Raw genomic sequence first — 6,023 nt, forward strand, 5'->3', positions numbered from 1 at the left:
CACTAGTGTGGCGTATGCCACGTGTTGTTGAGTTGGAGGAGAGGACGGAAAATCATGCCTCTCTTTCTCTCCCATTCCTGTCCCCACCCCCAGCGGTGCAGCAGGACCACTGTGCCAGGCATCTGCCGAATGGCCGACTGGTTGACAGCTTGGCAGCATGGACCTGGCGATATCCAATTTTTCATCGAGCAGATTGTCACTGCCCCCTTGTCTGTTTGAGGGTCCGAGGTGGGAGTAGGGCGGCGGGTGAGCAGCCAAGTTCCGTGCCAGTCTACGTAAGAAGAGAGTGCCACGTGTTTCATTTGCAGCAACAGGGATTCAGGCTAAACTCTGGGTGGGCGCAGCTGGCTAGAAGGCCTGAGCAATGAAAAGGGAGAACGTGTATGCAGTCTCTTCTAAAATATTTTGGCCTTTTTTTCTTTTTTGAAGTATTTTAGAATAGATTACAGATATTATGATTTTTTCATCCCCAGACACTTCGGTTTGTAGCTCTAAGAAATTAGGGCATTTTTTAACTTTCAATAATTGTTTCTTTTCAGTCAACATTGTTTGCATTTTAAGAGTCTGCTGAAGAACGGCTTAAGACCACTCAGTGGTTGCTCTGACGCATTCCGTTGCCTGAGCAGCAGGGCCTGCAGACCAGTCTTAATGGCGGGCTGAGCGCTCTGCTCTTTAGTAGGAAACCGGCGAATAGGCACAGAGGCACCTGCGCACCTTCAGACCAGCCTGCGACCTCAGGCTGAGCAGCAGTGAACCTAGGAGCTGGAGTGGTCCGTTCACCCTGAAACCCGTCCTTGGTCACAGCCTTTTTAGCAGCTGCCTGCTCTTCCTTTTCAATCTCTTCAGGATCTCCGCAGAAGCAGAGATGAGGCGTGACCTCCCACGGGTGTTCACGGGAGATGATGCCACGCATGCGCAGGACCTCCCGGGCCCGCATCCACCTCAGACCTGCCGGGTGAACCCCCACTTGTTGTTGCAAGGAATGGCGACGTCCACACGGCACAGAGTGTCTGTGTTACCCAGGGCAATGGTGGGCAGGTTAACATAAGATGCCTCTGTGAGGGGCTGGTGGTCGGCCCTGAGATGAGTAACCACCAGGAGTCTCGGCTCCCGGAAGGCTGCCTGGATCTGGTTAGTGAAGGTGCCAGGAGCAAAGGGACCAGAACAGGAGTGGCTCCAGTGGCAGCAGTAAACCTCAGCACAGCCTGCTGGCCAGTATTTCTAGATAATATCAGCAGAGTTTTCGATGGTAACAATGGCATGCGCTGCCAGCAGAAGTTTCTCTTAGGTTCTCTTCAAATTTATGATGTAGATGCCATCACTTTTCCTTTTGTAGAAGTACTGTTCCATTTGGAAGTCAGGATTGGTGCTACCTAACTGGGTTCCTGCCGCAGGAAATTTGAGGACATCCTTCTCCTTTATTTGTAGGACATCAGGGCTCCGGACATTGTGAAAGTCTCCCTTTCAGTTACGTGGGAGCCGAGAGCAATGCCGTGCGGGCCCCTGTCTGGGTAGTGCAGAAAAGATAGGGCATTTTTGATAAAGATATTCGTGGTGGCGGTGGTGGTGGTGGTGGTGTGTGCGTAAGTGCGTGTGTGCGTGTGTGTCTAAGTGAAGGCAGCTCTTTTCAGGAGGAATTAGATACCACTCTACTCAGAGGCAGGGGAACGCACCCAATATGTTCTCTTCATATCCCTCCTAGCTTTTGGAGGCTGCCATCTCCTGCTCGGTCTGGGAAAACACCTGTTTCTCTGTCTCCCATCATGGCCTTTCTCTTCAGCTCTCAGTATCCATTGCCAGCGGCTCCATAATAATCTCTCATAGAGAAACCTGAACAAAATCGAGTGCTGAGCGTGGGACCCAAATTGCAAATCAATGAAGTCTGAATTAAATATTGATTTCCCCCCTTTCTTTCAGGAAAGCTTCTTTAGAGTAATTGGCTTACTGGTTTTGTTTTTTACTTTTTAATTTTTCATCCTGATCTTTAAACATTCTAGAGCTGAAAGAGGAATCCTGCAAGGCAAAGCCCAGTCCTCCCTGCTCCCATTCCACCTGACCCTCCTCCCTTCCCTTCTGGTGACTTTCCTCTCTAAAGATGGAATGTTGGCAAGTGGAAGAAGTGGCTCATAGGAGGATGACTGACGCCATCATCCCACAAGGCTGTGGCTGGGCAAAGAGCAGCCATCCCCGCCGCCTGGGGCTCCTGGCATGGACATTTAGTCGCAGCACCATCCCAGACCGAATAAGAAATGCACACTCAGTCTCACAGGGGCTTCACTTCATTGGACCTGCTGGGCTACTCCCTTCACACTCCTTCAGGGAGTCTTCCTTGATCTGCTTCTCCTACAGCCTAGGGCTGCCATCCTTGGGCATGGGCCTGCAAGGGCTAGAGCAAGATATTTAGGAGGTCCTGAGCCTTAAAAATTATTGCAGTGCTTTCTCAACTGCCCCCACATCCCCATGTAACAGAAAATTAAACATAAGATAAATTAAGAGTAAGAAGCTCCAAAAAAGTGCTGATTTTCTCATAATAATGACTAGAATATGAAGAAGGAAGTCATTTTAACATTTTATTGTTGTTGTTGTGCCTGCTTTGCTGGGGTTCTTGTAAGTGTAGCAGTGCTGGGTGTGATAGGAAAGCAGGCCCATTTCTGAGGAAAGGGCATCTTTGCCCTCTATGCCTCGTGGCCTGTGGTCCTGAGGCTTCTTAGCCTCCCTGGAGAACCTGACAGCCCCAGGCTTTAGGCCACATGGAGTGCTCCCCCAAACCCCGACCCGCTTTCTTTTCTCCTGTGTGTCAGCAGTTTCCTGGGCTTCCAGCACTTCCAGTAAGCCACTGGGTCTGGCTGAAGAGAAAGAAAACATCCAGGTCTCATTCCCAGAGGACCAGTCTGGAGCAGAGGCTGTTCCGGGATGAACTTGTTAGCAGAGAAATTTAATTACTGTGGTCCCACCAGGATGAAGTTTCTGTTTCCATAGCGCCGCCTTCCTGAGCACCCCAAAGTTCTTTATGAGGAAGTCTGTGAGTCTCCAGCGAAGGTGTGAAGAATGAAAACAATCTGGCTGGCCCAGGAGATTTCAGAGTTGTCCCAGGAGGAGAAGCCAGGACTCCTGCCCTGTGCGCTTCCTCCCACCCTGCTTCACCTCTGCTGGCAACTCCTAAACCTCAGACTGTGAGTTGAGCCAGATCTGGGTTTGCATGGCAGAGAATGCATTCATTCACTGAGCACTTACTGAGACCTACTGTGTGCCAGGCAGGCGTGGGTAAAGAAATATGGAGGTAAAAAAAAGAGCATACACACACACACTTTGATCTTACGGACACCTAGCTAGAGAAACAGATGCGTAAGCACTCGTGGTGTGGCCACTGCTATGATAGGTATATTCCCTTAAAGCACCTAGAGAGACTCCTAAATCCAGTGTAGGCTTGAGGGAGGAGCGGGCGCGTTCTGAGAGTCAGGACCATTTTTGAACTGATTCCCATGGATAAGTTAGCCAAACCAAAAAAACCTGGGGATAGGGAAGGGTGTTCTAAGAGGAGGAAACTCCAGGAAGCCAAGGAAGGAAAACCTGAGCTATGTGTCATCAGGAACGAGGTACCTGCGCTATGAGAGATGACAAGGACATGCAGGAGGCCTGGGGTCAGACTGCTCGAGCAAGCTGCCCGAGCATGCAGCCAGTTTCTGTGATCTCGGGAAATGTATAAAATGGGACCAAATGAGACAAGCTTCATGGGGATTTGGGAGGATAAGGAGTAAATGAGATGCTCTATATAAAGTGCTTAATATGGTGCCTAGCACGTAGCTAGTAGTCTATACATTTTAGTTTACATTATTACTGATGAACTGTCTGACCTTGCAAAAGTTAACGGCTAACTCTTACCCTCAGTCTTCTCATCTGTAAGGTGAAATTGTTAACAAAGTCTGTTCAATTGTGAACAGATTGAGAGACTGTCTTAGTGACTTTGACACGTGTTGGTCTCTTTTCCTGCCCTTGCTTTTCATTCTTCTAGCCCCACTTAGGGCCTAAATACTTGAAAACAGTAGCACCTACTTGTTTTCTCTTCAGTTCAGGGCATTCTGCTTTATACTCACCTTCCAAAAGTAGATCTGACTCCAAGTTCGGCCCTCTTTTCACTAAACTTCAGTTGTCGCAAACTATTTCTGGTCTAACAATGACATATAGATTTTTGCCTAACAAATTAGCAAGGCATCAAAAAAATATATATCCAATGGTGGTAAGAATACAGAGAAATGTGCACATTTATACATTTTTTAGGTGCTATCTATAAACTGCTGACAGTATGTATCAAAAACCTGCAAATGTTTAAGTTATTTTTTCCTTAGTAATACTCGCTTCTGACAATCAAACCCAAGGGAATAATCCTAAATACACACACAAAGCTTGTTGCACAAATATATCTGTTGCTATATTGCTGATGCTAAGGAAAGATTGCAAATAATCAAGCGAATAGTTAACTCAGTTACGATAGAGCATCTACCCAAACTTAGGCAATTATGAGGTACCTAGAAGAATCACATTCAGAGAGACAAAAAGTCGAATGGTCATTGCCAGGGGCTGGGGAGGGCGACATGGAGAGTTATTGTTTAATGTGTACAGAACTGCCTTTGGGAAGATGAATAAAATTATGGAGATGGATGATGGTAGTGGCTGCACAACAATGTGAATGTACTTAATGCCACTAAACTATGCACTTAAAAATGGTTAAAATTATAAATTTTATGTTATGTATATTTTTCACAATAAAAAACGCATGCATTGAAGAGGACTAAAAAGACATTAAAAAATTATCTTTTCTAAAACCCAAATAGAACTTGTCTGGAGTCTGGAATATGAGATTGTGGATGAGACAAAGGAGAATATTAATTCGTTTGTTCATTAAATAAATATAAACACACCAAACACTGTGCTAGGTACAAGAAGCACAGAGACACAAACAAAATAGACATAGACCCTGACTCTTTTTCTCCACAATGTTGATCTGAACTGGGGGAGTTGCTGTTCTAGGGGAACCAGTTAAACTCTGAGATAACACAAACGGATGTCTCATGTGCCCTGATTTTGTATGTTGGGGCTGTGTCTTTTGCTGCAGAGGTAGCTGGGTCCCAGGTGGATGAGGTGAGCCTGGCCATTTCCAATGAACCCCTCCATATTGTCTCATCCCCAAGAAAACTCCTTCTCTGGAAGATGTCAGCTTCCAGCTTAGTTTTTAAGCTTTTGAGAGCAGTTAAGATATGTGGAATAGTCAAGCATGTAAGTAACTAGGAAAACACTCTGGGGGGCTTCTGGGTTGGTGTTGTGGACCCATGACCATGAGGAGGGCCTGATCAGTGCTCACACTTAGCCAGAGCCGGGGAGAAGGGAGGAAATGGTGCTCTCCACAGGCCAGGGCCTCATGCACACTCACCAATGCTTGCTGGAGAAATGTTTTAAAATATCCCCAGACTCTGGGATGGGGGCTAAATGCAATAAAAGGGGGGTGGGTAGTACTAAATGTCATAGTTGGGAGGGGCTGGGAGTAAGAAAAGGAAGAGGTATGACCCCCGCAGCCCAGTGCTCCAGAGAGCCAACACCTGGGGAATGTCCACCACGTGCCAGACACAGGAGTTTCGGGGGCAGCACAGAAAAGGGGTTAAGTGCAGAGACAGTAAAGCTGGGCCACCTAGTTCATGTCCTGGATCTGCCACTTCAGGTTTTGTCACCTTGGGCAAATTATTTAACCAGCTCTGTGACTCAGTTTCCTCATCTGCTAAGTAAGGATAATAATAACATCTACCTTGTGGGTTGTTGTGAGACTCTTAAATGAGTTTATATTTGCGAAATGCTTAAAGCAATGCTTGGCACATGGTAAGCACTTTACCAAGATTCTACTAAACGATATTCAATAAATTGAGCTCATGGAGTAAGAAATTCTTGAAGTCTGATCATCAAACCACAGACTCAGACCTGGGTGGAGTCCTGGCCTTCTCTCTCAGCATGGAGCTCTCCACATGCTCCCTCTT

General features: G+C 46.8%; 1 pseudogene; it reads right to left on the bottom strand.

Moving 5' to 3' along the window:
• Positions 1–579: 579 nt before the first annotated feature.
• LOC102892711 overlaps positions 580–6,023 on the bottom strand; it is a 6,785-nt pseudogene continuing 1,341 nt past the window's right edge.

Source organism: Pteropus alecto, unplaced genomic scaffold, assembly GCF_000325575.1.
Source record: "Pteropus alecto unplaced genomic scaffold, ASM32557v1 scaffold359, whole genome shotgun sequence".
Taxonomy (NCBI): domain Eukaryota; kingdom Metazoa; phylum Chordata; class Mammalia; order Chiroptera; family Pteropodidae; genus Pteropus; species Pteropus alecto.